Source organism: Hyalella azteca, unplaced genomic scaffold, assembly GCF_000764305.2.
Source record: "Hyalella azteca isolate HAZT.00-mixed unplaced genomic scaffold, Hazt_2.0.2 contig17166, whole genome shotgun sequence".
NCBI lineage: Eukaryota > Metazoa > Arthropoda > Malacostraca > Amphipoda > Hyalellidae > Hyalella > Hyalella azteca.
Window position 1 is genome coordinate 40,298 of NW_025946961.1, and position 22,822 is coordinate 63,119.

The 22,822-nt window shown below is 41.9% G+C and overlaps 1 protein-coding gene across 1 annotated transcript in view; it reads right to left on the reverse strand.

Moving 5' to 3' along the window:
* Positions 1-22,486, reverse strand: part of LOC108671485 — a 51,295-nt gene extending 28,809 nt beyond the window's left edge. Inside the window, exon 1 of the mRNA XM_047885168.1 lies at positions 22,437-22,486. The gene's annotated coding sequence lies outside the window, so the exon portion shown is untranslated. The remainder of the gene's footprint in view (positions 1-22,436) is intronic.
* Positions 22,487-22,822: the final 336 nt, after the last annotated feature.

Here is a 22,822-nt window from a genome sequence, read left to right on the forward strand (position 1 = left end):
AAAAAAGGGTGTTTTTTTTTAATTATATGTTTTTTGGGGTGTAGATTACGAATCTGAAATCCATTTTTGGCGGTCGGCATCGGAAAACCGATTTTTTTCCGACCCAAAAATCGCGCTAAAAATGCCTAAAATCTGCGAAATCGGCGAAAAATCGGAGACGAAAATGTTACCCGTTGCACTGCAACGGGTAACATTTTCGTCTTCTTTGTCCATAAATCTGGAGATACATTGCCACATCGACATCGAGAGATCACAACCTAACGCCAATGAAGGAGCTACAAATGTCGTTAACTTACTAGGCTAATTGAAAACTATTTTCCTGAAATTACCCCACCATGCCAGTGATGCCACATCTAGGCCTAACTGCAAATCAGTTCAAGTATTGTCAAATGTCAATTAGGTACTCACCAGCAAAAACAAATCAACATGGAGCGATCACGAGGCACCGATTGTAAATCGTGCTTACACAACTACACAAGTCACTTGAGATTTTGAGAAGATAGACAATTTACTCGAATTTCTTTTTCATATATCCATGCAATTGATTTCTCACTAGCCAGGGATTTGTAACTAGGGCAACAAATTGATCTGATAAACACTTAATTTTTAATTGATGATAAGCAATGCGAGATCACAGGGTTCTTTTCCAACTAAACTTGAACTTTTGAAGAACGCACGACAGACGATAGAGCTCTCAGATTTATCACACACAGCACGAATGATTGCCAGTAGATTACTGAGTAGTTTTCGGTAACAGAAGCGCGACTGTCCGACCCATGGATGCAGGTAGTTAGGACGGCGTCCGGGCAACCAATCAGAACGTTCGTTCGAGCGACGGGCGACCAACCGCAGCTAACGGAGATCATTGATACCGTCGACTCCAGCTTCGCGCCCAAGTAACCAAATCTCGACTCGTAAGTTATTACTAAATAATTTCCAGTGGAGACCGATGTGTAATTTTTTTAAACATCAACTAGTTAATTTCGTTTGAAATTTTGCAACCCGACCATTACTTACAGCTAGTTTCGTTATATTATGCATTTCCTACTTATTTTTATTCTATTATTTCGAGATCAGTCATTATGAATAAACTGAATGATTGATTAATTGCTGCTATAACAACCATCATGAAATTTATTATGCTAGAAAATCAACGAGTGAAGTCATACGTTACTATAGCTATGAAGTTGTAACTCATGCACGCTGCTGCTGAGAAGCTCCATGGAATGAACATAAAACGAGTTTAACGAGAAGCAGTCAGCACTCACGCAAGCAAAACGTCGAAAAAAAAAACGTTGAGAAGCGCAGCATACATAACTTTTATTTTAAACTCTGAAATGTTCTAGGATTCTAGGAATACTGCTCCCATAAAATTCGACAACATCGAGTATTTAAATATACGCCCGCCCAATTCAATCAAATCATAAAAAGGTTTAATGAGAGTTTAATGTGATTTATCAAAGTGACCGCTCCGCACACGTGGAAGCGACGGGTCAGCAGCGATTTGCACGTCCTATGAACTTCTCTGTGGAATGTACGCGATCACTTCATACCTCGTTAGTGGAAGCGACTTCACTCAAATAACTTCATGAATACATGTAATCGGTTTTCTACATGTCAAAAATAATTACCACTACATCCGATATTGCGATTAAAACGCAATTTCTGATAAATTGAGAGATTATTTCAAAATTTAGCTTTTAAAAACGGTCATCCAAATGGCATATCACCTCCTCCACACATCAATCTAGCTATGATCGTTTCGCGACAGCTTATTTGTTCATGATTTTTCTTCGTTTGCCTGTTTTATTAATTAAAAATTATGAGCGTGGATTAAAATACCATAGCTATACTTAATAAACAGATTTCAAGAAAACCTGCAAAACAAAGATTGGGGAAAGAACTTAAACCACCATAGGCTAGCTAATATTCCCAAATAAGACCGGCATGTTAGCCAAATAAAAAAAAAACAAAGCATGGGCTTGTTGAATGTTGGATTTATACCTCTCATCATTCGGTGTGACCAATTTCCTAATTCCACAACACCAGACCTAGGCCCGCGGTCTCATACGCCTTACAAATACACCAATACGCAACTCCACCTGAGAATAGCCTCGTACTACGCATCGAGAAGTGGGATCAACTGTTTCGACTGCCATCCGTACTTCATAACTCACCACGGACTGTTGGTCTACTTCTCCCCACCCCCTCTCCCTCCAGCATGGGACTAAGCATTGACCCCCCACGGAAACGGACTGACTTCACGTACATTGTGCCTGGCTGTAAATACGATCGAAAGCCTACACCAGCGACAGCAAAATCAAAGTCCGAACATATGAGTGTTTCGAGAAATTCGACATGGTTAAAATATATTTGAAAAAGTGGTAAAGAGGAAAGAACGAAAATGCTTTTCAATTAATGATTATTTTGATAGCAGGATGAGATTATATGCTTCTATGCACATTATCTAAGCGTTTTATCCAAGGCATGTAGTGTTTCAGCCTAGGTCATTCCGGCCGATCACAGTGGCCGTCCCATTATTTTTTACTGCATGGATCCTAAACAAGAACAACAGTAGACGAATTCCCCCGCCTCCCCGCCCCCCACCGGCGATGCCTATTCACCGACATACGGTACGTAAGGACTGAGCAGAGACTCGTCAACAAACATGTTATCCTAGGCGTTTATCTCACCCGAACTTCTTGCGTAAGTTATTTACAACGGGGAACGCGTAGGCCTCATCAACTATTACCTGCGAAGAGAAATCCATTATGGTCATGCGTTGCGTGAACCATTTTAAATCTATAAATTGTTTCCAACTGCACCTGATATCTCTAAGCAAAATTAATTTCACAGAACATTCTACATGATTTTGCAATGTAATATACCAATAAATGTATCATGGTAATAAAATAACGCTAAAATTAATAATGAGGTAAAAATGTGCCTCGAACGTTAAAAAATGCCGAACAAGTGCTCGGTTTCGCAAAAAAAAACTACTAAACTAGCTAATCTCAATAGCATTAAATTGAAAATTGATAATAGTTTGTTACAAAAACGAACTCACCACGAGGAGTCGGTTCGCCAAAATTAGAAAGATACATTAATTTTAGTGATACCTTTTGAATATCTTGATAATGAAATCTCCTGAGCATGGCTTTAAGGAGCTGATTCGGATATATAGATCTCGAAGCGCGTGCATTCTCACGTGGAAATAAATTAGGGAATTATTATTTACAATATCATTGATAAATGAAATAATGCCAAAAAAATCGTTAAATTGTGAGCATAGGCGAACAACAAAGAGCTGAGCTCATTATAATAGCCTATATAGCTTTACATTAAACATTGTTTGATGATTAAATAATCATTGAAGGAGCTGTCGTGCATGTGATCATATGGAAGAATTAACTGTCTTGGAAAGCATGTCAGTCACATCAGGATTTTCTGTGCTCTATACCCGCGCGCTCTACCACAGCCTCTCCTATTTATTGGCATAAGCCGCCTTACGCGGCCCATGATTTACCGCCGCCCAGTCTTATTGAGCGACCGGAAAGTTTTTTGCGCCTACCATTTTCGGAGGACTTTTTGGGACGGATATAATCGAGCTCCAAGGAACCGCACAGCTAGCAGCTTGCCTCTGTACAGGAGTTATAGCAAAAAAGGATTGTGCGTAAGCTCCACTAAAATTTCACTGAATGTTATTTACCTATACCTATAATTTACTGAATATAATATCTAATACATCGGTTAGGCATATTAAATACAAGAGGCATTTTTTATTCTCTGGAATAAAATGACTGCTAAAAGCATTATAATAAAGAGATTGCAGCCGTTTCCCTTGATGTAGTTCAATAAATGACCACTTTTAATAGAGAACGTGAAAATGTAATCTTTTTATGCAACGAACAACTTCTTCGTAAATTTTTTATACACATCAAGAGAAAACTGCTTCTTGTGCAAGTACACCGAAACCTTAATAAGAGGATTCAACAGGAATAATAAAATGTCATGAGAAGTGGGAGCAGATTGTAATTTCGTGAAAAGAAACAAGGGATTAATGGAAGGGTATTCAAGAGGCAAAGTAAGACAAAAACCCGACCGCTCTTAATTCGAAATTAGCTTTAGCTTTACCCCAAGCTTATTAATAATTCTCAAAGATTGACTATTAATAAGGGAGGACTGGAAATAAACTATAAATGGACACTCGCAAAAATATCCAAGCCCCTGCATTTAATTCGTCAAAATTCGAGCTTTTTGAAGCGCGACCTCGTCTTGAGCATTGCGCAGAGACGAAAACGGCTCAAATTACTGTGGTGAAGGAAAGCGGCTCGCTGTGCTAGACGACGACCACGCGATAAATCTGTACGAAGATAAGGTACGAGGAGAAAGTCTCGAACTCTCGCCGAGAGCAGGAAAGGACATCTCGCCAAGGCTCGCCAAATGGACCTGAAGCGCGAGGAGAGGCGGCCGCACAACTGCAGGCATATCGGGGCAATATATTTGAGGCGACGTTACGAGAAGAGCAATAAATATTACCGCCTCCCGCCGCTGCCTCCTGGTCGACGCTCAACTGCCGGCCTTTCATTGTCAGCGAGAGAACTGCACGCCATTGTTGTTGCGCCTGCTGCTGCTGGTCGGGATCTTATGGTGATCACGGTCGCATCTTCAGTGGACGTAGCTTATTTGATCTTCTATATTGCTAATGGATTACTAGCTGGTAGTCTTACTAAGTACCAAGAAGAAAGAAATTAGTTATGCAACTACGAGCGACTTCTCACTCCCACCAAAAAAATTACATTTCAGTTTGTTCCACTAATTTGTGATTTAGTGATATAAATGGCACAACGAGCAACATAGGGATTACGAAAAATGAAATTAATTTCGAAGAAAGTTTGTTTAACGCAACTGACATGAGGATAATACTATACTGTAACTGGAGTTCTGGCGGTCCTTCACGATGCTTGTACGCAAGCCGAACATCTAGTGCAACCATGCAACACTTCGAAGCCAAATAAATAAAAGTAACAGTTCAGCTACTGAAATATTAAACTTTAAAGCTATTTGTCGCGGGACTAACAGGTGCATGGGTGCGTCTCCAGCCGAGTCGAGGTCTGGGGTCAAGCTAGGCTAGTTTACCTACCGAGTTGGTGATACTATCAGAGCCGGCGATATGCACAATGCGCTGCAAAGAATCGTGATGCTAAGCTTTATTTACGGTTTAAAGAAAAGTAAGCCAGGATATCTTCGCAAAATCTAAAGCTTTGGGTTCATTTCAAGGGAGTCGATGGTGAAGAAAAAACTTGAGGAGTGCTGTTTAGTAGGATTAAAATCTGGAATATCGACAAATTTATTGTTAAGAAGAAACGAGAGTCGAAGAAACGCTATTGATTTGTAATGATTTGAGAGAAAGGGAAATGAAAATGCAGTTGAGTTATTTGAAATAATGTATCTTGCACATGATCCGACGTATGATATAATATTATACAAATTGAAAGAGCAAAAATTAACACAGATCAAGTAACTTCATGGTGAATCCGTATAGAAGCTAGAGCAATAGTAGAAATTCGGAGAACTTCATTTGATGAAATAGATTTTTTTTTTTCAAATGAATGAGAATCGCAGTTGGAGAAGTCGTCGCAGAAACAGGACGAGCAGCGTATCGCAAAGCACGTTCGCCTTCAGCAAACACACTAAAGAAGATACAAAAACTCGAGGGCGAAAGCAGCTTATAATTACGGAATGCTGAGCATCAGCCGCAATCACGGCGGTTCTCGAAAGGTCAGGACCGGTTAACACTGCTGGGCTGCATGCCTTCTGTGTACCGAACCGCTCTACAGATAAGGAAAGCTTCATACGATACCAGAATCTATGATAGTCCCCAGCGCGATAAGTGACGCAATGTAATGAGCCACGAGCACTACACGATGCTCGGAAACAAACAAATAATTTCCAGTGAATAGTACAGCGAGTACTTACGTGAGAGTACTTAACGAAAATGACATCGGTTACGGAAAGAGTTACAACTTATTGGAGTCAACACCGTTAAATGCATCAGGATAATTTGAGCATCCAATGACAAATTATGCTTCTATTCCGAGCCGGAGCCGTATCGTGATATTTTTTGACTCATTTTAGATGATATTAATGTCCTCAGAGTATCCGCTGATTCCATGTTGAAGACATACTTTGTATCGTATCAATAGCATGATAAAAAAACGTTATTGTGCCCGAGCAGATAGATGATCGATCAAATCTTTAACTGGATCAATCCACAATACTAAAATACTTACATTAAATTAATAAAAAAAAGACATTGGGACTTAATATTCACTGGAGTTATTTAATTTCGATTCGAATGAAGAGCACCCATGTGAAGTGATTCATAACTATCAGATTTTACAGAATTTTAAATACAATACGTTAAATGATACCACAATCACAGTGACGTTTTGGCGCAGTGTTAAGATTCAGCGAGACCGGCCTTCGACACCAATAAGCATGAGCTTTGGCCGGCCGTTCAGTCGTGTGAACCAAGGACAGGAACGCTTGCGTTAAATTGATTATCATCGGTTAGCAGCGACCGATCAATGCCCGCCCGATCATGATTGGCAAACGAAGCCGTGCAGACGGCTCAACAACGTCAATTTCGACAATCCCACAACACTAAGAACTCAGATTGAAGCCGATGCTTGGTATTGAACAAAAAAGAATCAAATTAATTTACCTTTACAATTAATATATTCAACTTTTTGCTAACATGTTGGTTTAAAACTTGCAAAATTATCACTTACACAAATTAATAATGTGAAGTATTGTGTTCTGCTAGTGGAGGAAAAATAGGACTGAACTCAAATAGCGAGCCAGAGTGCCAAAGGAAGCCATATTTACGGATGCTGTGGATAGAATGCTGAGTGATACGCGCAAGAGGTTTAAATGGATACCTCGTAAAGTCGTCACCTTGAAAGAAACATGAACAACAAAATATGATCGTATGCCAGCGTATTTGAGTGAATGTGGACATAGCACTTCACTGAGAGTCGGATTTTTTATTCATAGCCATGCCGATATTCATACCAACTTCTGATTAAAAATAGTTATATTTAATTAAGCCATAGCAAAAGTTGTACTGACAGCCGGAAGGCCTTGTACCCGCCTTCGCATAAGTATACAAGAAGCAAATCAAACAATTGACATCGCTATCACAAATGACGGCACACATCGACAATAAAATACTAAATTAAAACACTAAAGATCGTCCAAAATAGCACAACACGGGCGTATATTATTAGCGTAAGCTTACGTCACCAGCACGGTCGTTTATGGGCAGCATACAGTACCGACGTACATCAGCAATACCATACACGACTAGCGCCCGTAACCCCGTCACCAGCACAAACGTGTATGAAGAGCAGCACACAACACGAGCGTCCATCACCAGCACAAACGTGTATGAAGAGCAGCACACAACACTAGCGTCCATCACCAGCACAAACGTGTATGAAGAGCAGCACTCAACACTAGCGTCCATCACCAGCACAAACGTGTATGAAGAGCAGCACACAACACGGTCGTCCTTCACAGCACAAACGTGTATGAAGAGCAACAACACACAGCCCAGCGTACGGCAGTACGACGCTTCGTTAGCAGCCAGCTCGCGTGCACAGCAAAGCCCTTCATGTCTGCCATAATTCCTGGCCATGGCTGTTGCAGTGTTAGCTGCCCGTGCAACGCCTCCGCTTTTGGTCTTCCATTTATTTTCAATGATATCCTGACCTGACACCTCGTTCCGCATAAAACTGTGCATTAATGTTGCACTTGATATACACATCAATTCAGCGAAATGTGGACGACAATGTTTTCTAATTAGACTCAGCTGACTTTTGATACTTAAATTTGAGCAATTCAGGTTAGCAGGCATGCAAAACCTGAGGGTTAAAACTAAATAGATAAATGTTCTAAATCTTCAATTTATACAGATATCCGAGACAATGAAGTTGTAAAAAGGTAGTAAGCTAAGCACTGCAATCGCCATGCTTATCACTTTAGTTCTATAGAAAGCCTCTCAAAGAAGAAATTCTAAGGAGCTAACACAAGAAAGCGGCTTTGAGTGCAGTAGAATTTTTCCACAATGAATACGCGAGCAAGCTAGGCTTCAAGATGAGAGGAAGGGGCAAGGTCCGCAGCATACCAGCGAGTGCACTTAATCGCCCAAGTACGCCGTCCCAACTCCCCCGACACCCGTACAACCTGAAAGAAATTCAAACCGCGACCACAGTGCCCGATACGAATGGTGGGACGCGGCATACCCAGCAATCTGGGAGCTTTTAGCGCAGCACAATACGGAGTGAACGAGCTCTAGCTGCCTGCTCCATGCCGTCGCAAAGCCGTGGTCGTATGGAGCGTTCTAGCGACTAAAATATCTCTCGCTGGAGACATGAATGTTCCTTCTGGGAGATGTTGGTGGTGAAAGTTTAGATGTTTGGGTCATGTTGGTTGACGACTACGTTCTGCGTGATCAGTGAAGGTGTTGAAATACACAATCCAATTATTCAATTCAGCGACTGTTAACAATGACTTTGATGATGGAATTATAGACATGCTCCAACTGAGTGAGTCCAACACGGACACAAAAAGGCTAACAAAGTAAGATGCTCGGTAGGTAGAAAAGAATTTTCCCGCCATACGATACACGAAGTGCAGTGATGTCGGTCAATAACTTTGATGAATGCACAGCGAGTCATTTGCTACGTTTTTTTGGCGGTTTAGCGGAAATTTTATAGATATAGGAAATTATAATGTACGCTTGATGATAATATTCTTCTCATGTAGTCAAAAATTTCCCTGTCCATCTGTTCGATTTGCGTCGTGGCTGAACCGATGAAGAAAAAACTGGCGACCTTGTGATGAGGTTACAAAGCTACCTGACCAAATTCAGGAACGACTAAGCCGGCCTAGTAATTTAAAAAACGCGGAAAAGCTCCGCTCTCTTGAGTAAAGAATCGCAACGAGTCGCATCTATGATTGCCGAAAAAAATAAAGAAGTTTTGGTTTCCTTGCTTAATCTCTGCAGTATGCCATTCTAGGAAACCTAGAATACTGAATCGCTGACTCTAATGCGACAAAATATTGTGTTAAAGAATTAATGCGCCAACTTGAAAATACATAACACAATAGTCTGGTTTAATATACCTAATAAAGTTTTTGCATGTGAAGAAAGACATCGAATAGTTTATAGCTGTTGTAGGTACATCTTACAAAAAGCTTATTTTTGGAAGACTATTTAGAAATTAACAGTTTTCACGCGTTCCACAATTGTTGCCGGAATTACTCCGCTTACTGCGATACTTGACGGACGACACGCATCGTGCTTCTGAAGAAGTTTTAAGCTTCCAAGCTTGGAGATTAAAGGTGAGCGATATTAACTTGCATTATACGAGAGGATCTCTCAAGTTATATATCCATTTCTCGGGTTACAGCTAGACGAACCTTCATCACGCGCCCGTGTGACCCGTGGCGCCGCAAAGCTTGCCTCTGTTCGGGGCCGACCGTCGCCGAGGCATTGTGAAGCTTACGATGCACGGCGGCCTCGGTAAAGCGGAGGCAAAAAACAAGTTACCTTTTTTTGAGACGCGACCACACCAGATTGGTCGCTGGAAATCCGCGGCTCCAAGCCTCAAGAATAAATTAGCGCCGTCGCTCAGGGAGAGGACTGCTGGTCTCTCTGTGAGACAGTGCGCATGCGAAAACGTGCTCCCGAGAAGCTAGGGCTACAGAAGGTCTCCCAACTAGCTCTCCGGTCACAGATTTGGCGATAAGGCTCAATGCGCTCTAAACTCCTAACCCAATACCAATTCGTAACATAAATGGCATTTTTACCTGACTTCATGTGGATCCGCCGTCTTGAGTCAACATATGTAAAGCGGAATATGGACAATTGAACCTGTGGACACTTGGGCAGTATCAATATTACTTGTTTTCTCACTACAGTTCTATTAACAATTCGCATCAACACGTACTTTTTAATAAACGGTTAAGCATTATTAGTTATTATTGCTTATGCATAGCACGTTGGTTGAGCACTAATCGTTGATAATACAGCAAAAACCGCAATAAAGAAATGAAAATTCTTCAACGAGAGCAAAAACCGTTCATAAGGATAAAAAAATTTCCGATTTCATAGTTACACACGTGATTTCCCATATTCATTGGATGTCTTGCTGATTCACGCACATGTGAGTGGCGCAGCATGAAGGCTCACTCGGTTTAGACTTTAGATAGAGCATCGTGGCAAGTTCCAACGACCGCTGCCAGATCAGGTCTCGGAGCGAAGCGGTAGCACCAGTCGTGCCAGAGTTCTAAGTGGTCGCTTATAACTACAGCTTTCCCGGGCACGGCATAGCCAATGTCGTAGCGGTCGAGCGCTACCCCAAAAATATTATTGGGGGTATAGCAGCCGGTCGCTGGGCCACTTCAAACGAGGTTTTGAATTTCACTTGACGTAGAATAAACAGATTCCGAACTTATGAACATGCAATAAGTTTAAGAAAAACGTCTGATGAGTTCTCATGTTTTTTTCTTTAAATTAAGGCACAATTCACTCACGAATATATTAAAATAACAGTAATGAAACACTACGGAAGTGAGTAATGTCGAGCATTCGTTAACAGTCATTTTGAACTCAGGAGAGATTCCCGAATGTCAACGGCATTATGCTATGAATGTTGCAGAAACTGTTAGCAGCAATCAAGTCATAAATCAATTTAAGACACATAAATAAATGCGCCAACTCGGTTCATTGTTTCGTTTAGTATTCATAGACTCGTACTCCAAGGTTGGTCTCAAAAGACGAGACAGATGTCTTCTTTATTCGTGGCTTCACTGTATGAGATCTTGCTGGAAGTCTTATCTATTCATTTCTATAGAGAAATTTGTGTCACGATGGATATTGGCTTGCGGTCCTCAATGTAAAAGGAATCATTATTTTAGGTCGAAAATTTTCATTTACCATGAGAATGGTAAATCTCACTCATTTCAGTCAAATTTCAGCATTTGTTCATCGAAACCTTTCGTATCATGTGAAATTCTAGCAACAAATGTCCGCTGAACGTCATATCACGTCGCCGGAGCAGTACGAGTAGCAGCAAACGGAGCTCCCTGCGGTTCGTTCTGACGACCGAGGGAGTCGACTTCACCACTAAAAGTTTCAATAGAGCACACAGGAGATCAGGCAGAGGCCGGCATCTAGGGTACGCAGCGTTGCCTTTCTTCCAGCCCTTGTGTGAGGACGACGCTGATCCTGAATTCAGGCTCGCTCTTTTGAGTGACACTTCCTCCCCTTCTCCCCTCGGCGCCTTTGCCACCGTACACGCTCTTCACAAACAACTAAATTGCGTTCTCGGTGCAAGCTGCGCTGCGTCGCCGTGCCCGCCTGGCTCAGCTGCTACGTCGCTCTCTCTTTCCCTTCATGCTGCTGAATGTTCGTTCTAGATTTCTCTGTATCTATTGCACTCAAATTTTGAGAAGACGACGGGAATTGATCTGAGCTCGTATTATGAATTCAAAATAACGGAAGGATGTACAACCGATTAATGTACATCCATTACTGTACATCCATTAATGTACATCCAATTAATGTACAACCGATTATAATTAATGTACAACCGATCACTTTGTGTTAGTATTCACCAATATGCGCAAAGTGGTCGGCCTAAACAACACATGCGCACTTTGAATTAATGCGCCAACGTTGACGAAGGATGCAAATTCTTAGTTAGTGTAAAAAGAAATCCATCACATATATTATATTTAGGGTTTATGAACAATCATTTGCAAACGCTATTCACAGAAAAGCTTTGTGAAGTAGGCATTAGCAACGGGAGTGGTTCATGAAACTACATTAACGACTAATTACTGCAGAAGTATGTTTCTATGAAAAAAATTGAATGACGGAGTAAGAGAACAAAAGTAACAAAATTAAAACGAAGCAGAACGTAAATTATTGTGAAAAAAAAAATGTCGAAAGAACTTTCTGAATGAAAAGCAGCGTTTGGAAACCAGAGACGTAGAGTAAGATAATTGAAAGAATGACGAAAGCTACGACGTAGACTCGTAGAGCGTGTTCCATGTAAGACAGGAGTGACAAGGAGTGCATGTAAGGCGAGGAGTCTCTTTGATGCCGAGTGTAGATGGCGAGCGCGTTAATCAGGGGAGCGAACTCCCTGCTGCTGCTGCTGCTGCTGCTGCTGCTGCCGCTACCTAGGCGACAATAGCCCGCGCTAAAACGATTGCGTAGCCGCTACGAGCCACGTCGCAACTCTCTACCACCATGCGCTAACCATAAGTTCAATAATTGATTAAAAATGCATCTGAGAAGTATTGATCAACAAAAACGCATTTGAAATCAATGAAAACCTTTAGAACCTATGAGCAACAATAAAGCGCTATTTCATGTATAGTTAAAACCACCAGCTTTACTGAACATCGAGCATTCTCCGGTAATAACCATTCATCGCAATTTCAACGAAGATACCGATGATAGCCACAGAAAATATCATTGCACACAGGAGATAAAAATATTCTAACGAAGACCCAAGAAAGCAGCGACACTTCTGAGGTAGAAGCGAGGAGCCCTAGCAAGATCGAGTGGCCGACGGAGGGAGGCGTGCATGCCACGAACCATTAGGAAGAGCGAGAGGCTGCAGAGGGAGTGAGGGGGGCAAAGCAGGCTGGGGCAGGCAGGCAAGAGCTTCAGGGAGACCCATTAGGGAGCCTAAAGTGGAGTGGCGTGCCATTAGGTAGGAGGGAGACGTTGCCGACCAGCGGCGGCAAAAGCAGGAGGACGAGGCTCTATTACAGCTGTTGGTGACCTGGATTGCCGGCGCCCGCTATTATGGTATACGATTGCAGCGGCCAGTACACACGGTCGACTGCGCGTCATGCACTTATTTTCGCCCAAGTTTTGCTGTCAAACTTCTTAACTTTGAAGATAATCTACCAGACCAATACACCAATGTCTAATGCTATAAGAAACTTCTATCGATCATGTTGTTCAGCTAATTAAGTACAGATTCTTTAAAAAGTGAAGACCTTTCTTCTTAACTTCGGTTGATTACGGTTGATTTGATTTCGGTTGATTTTCTTCGGGACGTTGATTCCAAATTCGAATATCAATCGACATAAAATTCATATGGTACAAAACAGTAACAAATAATGAAGGTAAGTTGTAACTGTGGTAACGAATCATCTCTAACGTTGTGAAAGGTCATTCTCGTATACAGAGAATCATTCGTACGGGGCGACGCAACAGAAGCTCTCACGATCGCAGCAACGGTAGCAGAGACTATCCAATGTTTCCCATCAAAGTATCGAGAATTTTTTTTACCCTGCGCTGGTGATCAGTATATAATGACAGCGCTGGCTGCCTGGTATCGGGCACTGCCGTGGGCACAACGTGCGCAGACGTCTTTTCTCACGCGTCATTAGTGGGCAAGAGATTAGGGAGCAATGCAACGAGCGCCGCTGCCGTGGACGTAGAGCTTCAGCTGCCGCTGTTTTGTATGGTATCATATTCAGCTCGCGTAATGTTTGATTGAGTTCTGATGGAGGTGTTTGCTCTTGTTCTGCGAATACTGTTTTGTCTGTAGGGGTTGATTTTTTCATAGGTCTCGTAGTCATCAAAGCAAGCTTATTGCTGTAATGACTTTATTCTCATGTGTTCAACACTCAATTTTTCGGCAAAATCTTGTGCTCCAAATAGTGAGACTCGATTTAGAAAAATGTTTTGCTTAGTATAATTATCCTCGAGCTTATGGAAGCGATAATCCTTATCCACGTTAGGAGTTTGCGGCCCATGAACCACATAATATTCAATGGTTGAGGGATCTGCACGCGAGTAAGAATTCCGAGCAGACACAAAGACTTTAAACGAATTTGTTTGCTGGTTTCAAGAAAGGGGATTTAGTCAACATGTTATTTGATCAAACCAACTACGTTCCAATAAATCGCCTGTAATGGGACTGTGTGATTTGCAACAATGAATACAAGTTACAACCTAATACTGCAACCGATATTTATTAACCTAGGCCTATAACTAATACCTGAAATCATTCTAACAGTAAGGCAAATACCAGATTTAATGGCGTAGTGAGCAGAACGCACTGCAGCAACGCCGTTCTCTGGTGTGCGGGTGAGTTTATGCAAATCCAATTCGCTTCATTCAACTCTCTCGTGGCAGCGACCGCAGAGAAAGACACTGTCCCAGCGAGCGAATTTACAAGTTACCAAATCCCAACTGACCGTCACCAACAAGAGGAATTTCTGCGAGATTTTATGGTTTTATGACCGTTTCGTCCGCTCCACCGCAAGCTGGCTATGCTCAGGCGTCACAGTGCGTCAGTCGCGTCGTGCTGGCGAGGATAAATTTTTTAGTCGGGCGGCGCCTAAAAAATGGCAAACACCTGATAAGAATGTAAGTACGACAGACGCCGAAGCCGAGCACTAGCCCTCCCGCGAATTGATATCCAGCCTTGAATAGCATGACTCGCAGGACGTACCAAGCAATGGCTGCACAATGAGTCTCGAGAGTGAGAACAAGTCAACTTCTTCATACACTCAGGCTTAGATGGAATTATACGCCTGGGTATACCAATCCAGCAAATTAATGCCTTAGCTCATAGATGCTTAGTCTGCAACGCAGAAGCTTTTAACAAGGCGTTTACACTAAAGGGATTGTTTCTTTACAATCCCGAAACAAATGCTTAGAGCATTCCGAATGAGCTTTGCGCTGAGTGCCGCAGCATCAGAATGTAATGCATGATAATTACACTTCAGCGGTGCCATTGATAAGACGTAAAATTCAACTAAATTCAGCTTGACAGGCACCATTTAAAAAATTAATAGAGAGATGTAGGAATGTTAAAAATTTTCAATCTATAGCATAAATTCGCTCAGCACAGCAGCCACAAGAGCGTGATTGAGTTGGGCCTTCGAATGCAATACACACAGCTGTGTATGTTAACGTTTGGGGAGCTCGTGTCGTACCTGAGCAGGCAAAGCACCAGCGGTAGTGTTGGTAGTGTGCACAGTTGTGAAGTCGGATTTACAGGAGAGTGAGACGTGTTGAGCGACCCAGAGAGCAGGCAGCGTTTGGTGCCGCAACTTATAACATAAGCAGGGACGCATGGCTGCCAGTATACAAATGTAAATGGCGGGACAAGTGAGCCAGCCACCGCTGATGGCGCTGCTTATGTCCCGTGGCGCTTTCCTGATCGGTCCTGAATTTATGCGTTCAGCAGCTGCCATCACTTCATCGGAAAGAACTGAAGAAAATCTGTCCATTGTCCAGAAAAGCGCATGACTGCGCGTATAATTGAACAAAGTTTTATATCAGTCTAGACTAATATTACAATATGAGATAACGTTTATCAGTGAAGGAAGAAGAAGAAGCTGCACTGTCGAAAGACTCCGGCTCCGATCGTAACTTCGATATCGAACGACTGACCATAATGTGACCTCTCCCCCCCAGCCCCTCGCCAGGCGACTCTTGACGGGTTACCGCTTAGCTCACCTTAGGCCCCGCTATACGAACGACCCTGCATGTGTAGATCACAACTTGGCCTTTCAGCTCCCTGCACCAGCCCTTCATTCCTCCCTCCTCCTCCACTGCTACCAGGCTGGCTGCCTCGCTGTCCCGGTCATTTTTAGCTCGTTAGTCTCTTGTGGTCTTGCAGCTTCTCGTAAATTCTGCGTCTGTTTATACTCGTTATTCTATTTTACGACCGATATTCTGAATTCCTCACCGTTTTATCTTGCAATTCCCATGCGCTCATCAGCCTTTATAATTAAGGTATTGTTGCACCCTTTTCTTCAAACGAATAATCCTGGGCAACTCCTACTTCAACTTCAGTTCAGTTCTCTTCATTCTTTCAGGCAGTGACTGCATGGGCCCCCTCCCCTGCCCTACTCCTCGCTGCTCGTCTGATCGCGCTACCGACGCGAGTTTGGCCACCAACACGTAGGCGACGGATGTGTACTTGGGGAGTGCGAGGCACAGCCTCTGCATATAAACGATATGATCGCACGGCCAGCTGACACCACCAAACTAGCCACCACCACCACATCTCTCCCTTGTCAAGTTCTTCTCGCACTGGCGCATGACGAGCACGCTTATACGACCACGACGATGAATCAACAAAAAGTTCATGGTTTCATTAAAGTAAAAAAAACTCCTGGATGATTCGTACATTAAAGTTTCTCTCTTCGGAGCAGTAATTACAATTACTAAACCGATTCATAACAAGCGTTTCCATTTTCATCATTTCTCTAACTTAATTGTTAATAGATGCCATTTTCACGATTAAAAATGATCAAATAATAGTAAGATTTGCTCCATAATTTGACAAGCATGGTCAGTTATTTCAATGCGGATCACATACAAAACATTGAAAGCGCTTAGCCTCGAAATAATTAATCATGTGCAACGATGGAAGCACATGTCCTGTAATTCCAAGCGCGTTGGTTTCGGTGTTAGCGAAGCGGAGGGAGGGAACCAGTCTCGCTAGCAGGCGGCTGCAGCTCAGCGTACCGACTGGACGCGATGGATCACTCGATTCGGTACGTCTCACTGCTGCTTCCCAGCTTGAAGTCTTGCTGTGGTGCGTAGTGCGTAGTTGTCGACGAGGCTTATACGAGCGTGCTTTGGTCTACAAAGATAAACGGCTGGTATATCAGCTTCATTCCAAATTCACAGGCATCATACCATTAAATTGACGTTTGATGACGGTGATTTCGAGAGTATTATTTTTATTTGAGGTCGGACGCAACTATATAGCAATGCCCTGAGATTATCGAAATTTCTATCAAGAATTCTATTCTATTTGCTTTTCATTTGTAGTACTTTAGAATTAATAATGTAGACGGTTTCTACCAGAAGTTTGCTGTAAGCCTTATGAATACCAGTGATGAAGAAAAACTTTTATTTATTTTCTTACTTGAGAACCTATTTGTGTGTAACAAAAACCATGCATGCGAAAACGTTTATTCGCCCGCGAAAGAAACCGCACAAATTTTTACCTATTTTTTAAGTGGCTATGCGTTTGCGGATATTTTGACAGCGATTGAGGAGACGTTCGACAAGAAATCAGCTAAGTGATGATTGCAGCTTGATGTGTCCTTCAAACCAAATGAGCGGCTCACTGTTGAACTATTATTAAACCTACAAATGAAATTATAGTTTGACATGATGTTTGATACAAACATTTTAATTCAACTCCCGAATAAAGATCCGATAAGGCAGAGACAGACCAGCCTCGTGATAAGAGACAGTTGATAGAAGCCTGCAGGCAGTCAGCACTCTGACGACTACGATCTAGGGTCTGTAGCCGGGGCCCGGGGTCGTTTGTGTTGCAAGGAGGGCCACAACAAACAACGACGCAGCCACACGCAGCACAGCGAACCTCTGAGCTACGGACGCCCAAGCGTTTATATTACTACGTTCAAATGGTCACTCTTGTGTAGCTAAGCCTGAAGGCCGCTTACAAAGCCGTTGGTAAGGAACTATAATTTTAAATTACCGGGAAACGACCTGGTCATTAGTCGCAAGGGTGAGTGAATAGAGCAGAATTTTCATTGCAACTCCACCTATTCTACATGAGGAATTTCGCTAAAAAGCATATAATACAAAATCACATAACGTACTATGGAAAGAACTTAATTTCCCGGATTAGAGAATCGCAAACCATCTTTGACCGCGATTTTACGTATGATTCCATTGAAAGTGGACTGGGAGAAAGAACAAGAGCGCTAACGGTGACAATAGCAGCGGCGGCACAGCCAGAACAAGGCACCGATGAATTATTCAAGGCATCAAAGAAAGAGCATCACGTATCGTCTCGTTTGGAGAGCTGACTGGCCACTAATACGTTCCACTTTAGAGCCCTGATAAGGCACCTCACGCACTGAGACCTTCGATGTTCGTTCGGTCACTTAGTTCATTCGCCCCCGATCTCTGCACGGTGCTTGTCGACGTGGCCGTATCGATAACTCAGCACTCGTGAACTAACATTATTGGTATAACTTATGTAACTTGTCTTTGGAATTCAATTGAATAATTACTCACATGCATGAAACATGAACAGTAAATGCTAGGTTAGAGTGGGTATAATTAAAAACAATTTAATAATTCGTTAATTTGTTTCGACAAAATCGTCAAGAGCTGACACGTTGTCACAACATTAATTGTGTGCTATGTCGGTAGACGTGGGTGGCCATTAGCATTCAAAAGATGAACTAATGGAGTCCACACATCGTATAGTGAAGATACTGCAATGAAAGACGTTATAAATGGAAGCCAAGGCAAGCATAGCTGAATGATGACGACTCAAAATGGAAATTTCAAGCATATGGGACTATTGAACTAGTAAAATGTAGAAGGAACTATTGAACAGCATTTCCTCATGGATAGAAAGATGACGCGTTGGCAAACGTCAACTTTCTGTGACAAGGTCCTGTAAATCGGACAACTATCTTGTTGAATAGTCAAGGAATTTCGTTACAGGTCATGTGAAAGCATGACCAGTATGCTTAAGGGTTTTTTCCAGAACAGCAGCAAATGGAAGGATTTTGGGAAACTACAATTGCCTATTTTTGTCAGTAATTTTTTCTCATTCCAGTGACTCGATTCATCTCAAGTAGAAGTAAATGAGATGAATAACATATTGCATCTACTCGCCACACCTCGCAATTGCGCAAGTATCTGTGTTCGAGAATCAATATCACTAGTAAAACTCTCAAATGTCATCCGACACTGAATCAGGCTGCATTACACAAGTCATGGTAATCGATTTCAATTTCACCTTCGACATAATTCTCTTAGATGACACAGTTCATAACTAACCCTAATCTTTGACAGTTTTGTGATAGAGAAATTTGAGAGTCTTTATAGACACGGATACTGCCTCAGAAGCACATTATAATAAGATGAGAAGTTGGATTTTATTTTGATTGTTTGATTGGAATTCAACCTTTCATACCTTGACACGAACGGACAGTAGAACTTAGTCTGAGCTACTGCTGAAGATCACACGTGTACTAAACTTCTTATCTGGGTTTTGATTCGTGGATACAGATAAAAAGCCGACGTGGTATTAAATAATCAATTCCAAATTATTTAAAAATACATGCGTATGCATGAAACTGGGTATTCCTGCCGGCGGCAGAATAAGTTTAAATGACGCGTTTCTTCGAAAGAAGCTGAGGTCAAATGGTGGTATAATCCACGTTGCTCTTCAAATTGAATCAATAAATTTGTATCTTCATCAAGTACGTATTGGCTCGTGCGATAATACCGGGTGCAATATTGTTTACAGTGATCTGTACTAATATAATCGCCAAGATAATTAGTACACTTTTCCATGAAAACACTAAAACTAGTTACAAGTTGCAGCAGTTTCAGCGGAAACGATACTCTTTGGGCTACAAAATTCACGGTTATGTGCAGTTTATAGTTTAGTGCAGTATAGGTTCATAAAGAATACGCAGCCTAGGTTTATAAAAGCAGATTGACAGAATTAAGTAAAAGTCAGAGAATCAACACCACTGATAATTAATTCAATCCCATGAGTGGTTCAAACATGAGCACATGCTGCGCAAGAATGAAGGATGTTCAAAATCACACTAATTATATAAATACTTAATTTGATGCATTGAACAGAGGTAATGCACTTTGATTTAATAGCAGCCGAAGCAGTTGTATTTACAGCGTGGTTGCCGTGGCATACCCACATAAGTTTTTAACATGTAGCTATGCCATCAACATACAAGAGAAAATATTATCAACAGTTTATCTCATAATAAATTGAAAGGAGCTGAACCACCATTGGCATCAGCTCTGACAAGGCCCTAACATAAGTTACGTGTTGTGACTGTCAGAAGCGCATCCTCGATCAGCACTGAGAGCAAGAGCAGAGCAATAACAGCAAGAGGAGCAGCACTAGCAACGGAATCATCAGCGTCACTCCCGTCATCAGCAGCACTACCAACATCAGCATCACTCACGTCATCAGCAGCACTACCAACATCAGCATCACTCCCGTCATCAGCAGCACTAGCGTCAGCAATATCATCAGCCATAATAGTGTCAGCAACACCAGCGGCAGCAGACATGGCAGAATCAGCACTAGCCGCGGCAGGCGCGGATGTTTGCGTCGGCCTGAGAGCGCCGCAGTGTTTGGTCGGTGGATGAGCGGAGGTCGACCTTGAGTGCCTCTGATAACACCGCAGCCGCCTCGGCTTAGGGCGCGCTCTGCGGTGGTGGCACCCTAGTCGCGCTCTGCTAGGCGAGTACTAGCGCTAGTGCACAGCGCTAGTGTGTCATGTGCTTAGCACTAGCGCTAACAGTGCACCGCGCTAGTATGTCATGTGCTTAGCACTAGCGCCAACAGTGCACCGCGCTAGTATGTCATGTGCTTAGCACTAGCGCCAACAGTGCACCGCGCTAGTATGTCATGTGCTTACAGCAGCGGATGTTCAACTTAGTATCGAGTAAAGCACTGGTTCGATAATTTTTCGAAAGATGCCATCTTAGAACTCTTGTAAATTTTAATCGCCGCGTTCCTCGAACGGTGAATGCTACGACTTGATCGCTAGCGTTTAGTATTCGTTATATTTTATTAAATTCAACACTATCTTATCTACTGTGATAAGCGTGCGTACTGTTTGAATTTAACGATGGTCTGCTGGGACTAACTGGGTGGCGTAATCGATGCCAGATTATTTTGTGTTAGGCAAGTAACATTTTCGTGAAGTAAACAAACGGGTTCAGTTTACGCAAGAGAGAGCACAATCGAGTGCAGATTGTGTGTGGGGATGGTTCCACGAACGGGCGCAGTTTAAACTACGAATAAATTACCTCACATCTTCGCAGTCTGTGGATGAGGACGAGATCAAGATAGAACAATTCATGTGAGGGATGAAAATCGATTAAATCAAATCATGTGATTGGTTTAAGACCGAAGAAAACAATAAATGAAAGAGTGAGCATAATTGAATTCCGTTTCAGTGAGAAGATGGGGACAAGCAGATAAAGGATATGTAATTCTTATTAAAAGAGCGATTGGTAAGAAATTTGGCAAGTGTTATGCAAAACAGTGAATCCAATCGAAGCCCTAACTAGTCTAGTACTCAAATGAATGCAGACCCAGAGCGATATGGCCTCAAACTAGGACAAGTCTTCTAGACTGACGCAAATTGGTATAGTCTTGATGCATGTGGATCTGCTTTAGTAAGTCTCAAATGTTGAGGTCGTCGCTCGTTTGGCCTTAGGATGACTAATTTGAAAAGTGATACAAGCGCCTTTCGCAACAGATTCAAGAAAGCAATTTCGATTAGATTTAAGAGCGTTGCGTAGAAATTGGAGCGGGAAGTCAATCAAAGCAAATAATCAAAGGTACAAATATACAATGGAAAATGAGCGATTCTCGCACATGTTCTCGAACTCGTTTCTAAATGGAACACAGAGGAATAATCATCGAGACCGAACTCGAGATTTATGAAAGAAAAAAAATTAGAGCGTAGCAAACCCTCGCGAATGCGGCTCTGTGCGAGTTCATCTTAATCCGATACTTGGACGTTCGCTATGAGTCCTTGTGCAAGCGAGGGATCAGATATCACTGAGAAAAATATACATTACTGGAGTAAGCGATACACTGGTGGATAAATGACAGCATTGAGATCTTTGAATCACAAGCCTGCAGAAAGCGGCTTTAGAAACCTTTCAATCAATAAAGGCAATTAAAAGATAAAAAATCAGATGCCGCTTACATTAAGATTAAACAATAAAACTTACCTGGAATTGGTTTGCAGTAAAAATTACATCTGACGTGACGCTCTACAAATTAACACTCATACTAATAATTCATTTATTTTCAATGATATTTTCAACAATTCACAGTTCATCGTAATTCTGCAGAAATTGTATTTGACTTGCTTTTGCTGGCATATTACAGAATTTATTCCTGCCATTCATGGTTTTGTATGATGTCGACGGGAATTTCGAGCATATAAGAAGAAACCAGGTGCCTTAAAATTAATATATATAAACAGGACGTTGTTGTTCAAGTTGAACGATTTTTACGGTTGGTAAACAAGTTTGAAAGCTCCGTGAATTCGTTGCGAAAATAACTAACAACCATTAATAAGTCAAACTTGATTGAAGTTATTTTCCTAACTTCTAAAGTGATGTACAATTTTTAACATTTACTGAAGATTTATTTGACAACACGTTTGATGCAAAGGAGAGGGATAAAGGAAGAGCAAGCAGCCAAGAGGCTCAGGTGTGACGTAGTCTTATCCTTTTCAGGACAGAGGATAATAATGCCGACCTCACTGCTGGAGGACATAACCTCGTTACCTTGGCAACACCGACAGCCGCAGCTAACCTGGCAAAATAAGAGGAGCGACCGTCTGCAACAACGGCAGCTAGCGAGGAGGCGTGCAGAGCGAGGGGAAAGGGTCACACAGCGCCAGCAAAAGGCTGTAGAGAAGAATACGTGCAACAGGTAAGGAAGACGGCGAATGTCAGATATGATATAGGATAATAAATAGTCATAATATATGACAAGATATGATATATGGTAATAATTAATTATATATCATGAAAAAATAGCCAAGGCCGCACGAATCAGGCCTCTCAATCTGATGTTTTAATTTCAAATAGGTGATGAATTTATACGATTTTTTTAACTTACTAGATGAACTAATTATAATTTTAGATTTTAATTGACTAGATCGATAATATCGAACTATTAAATATCCCATTGAAGCT